Source organism: Myotis davidii, unplaced genomic scaffold (assembly GCF_000327345.1).
Source record: "Myotis davidii unplaced genomic scaffold, ASM32734v1 scaffold979, whole genome shotgun sequence".
NCBI lineage: Eukaryota > Metazoa > Chordata > Mammalia > Chiroptera > Vespertilionidae > Myotis > Myotis davidii.
In genome coordinates, this window is record NW_006290769.1 from 188,016 (window position 1) to 188,263 (window position 248).

The window sequence follows — 248 nt, forward strand, 5'->3', positions numbered from 1 at the left end:
TAAGGGAAATGAAAAAATAGGAAATGAATTAGATGAAATATTTTAATATCGGTATTCACCCTTTCTCTATAATAGTGTCAACCAAATTCACAACGGACAATGACAGATGCAAATACACCATGCGATTGGCACCAGAGAGAGCTTTATATAGATAAGCTTGCTTAATTAGACCTGCTTTCTGATTTAGCTAAACTTTTTCCAACCCAGGGAAGCACCCCAACTTCTCTTTCAGGTAATTGTCAACAACA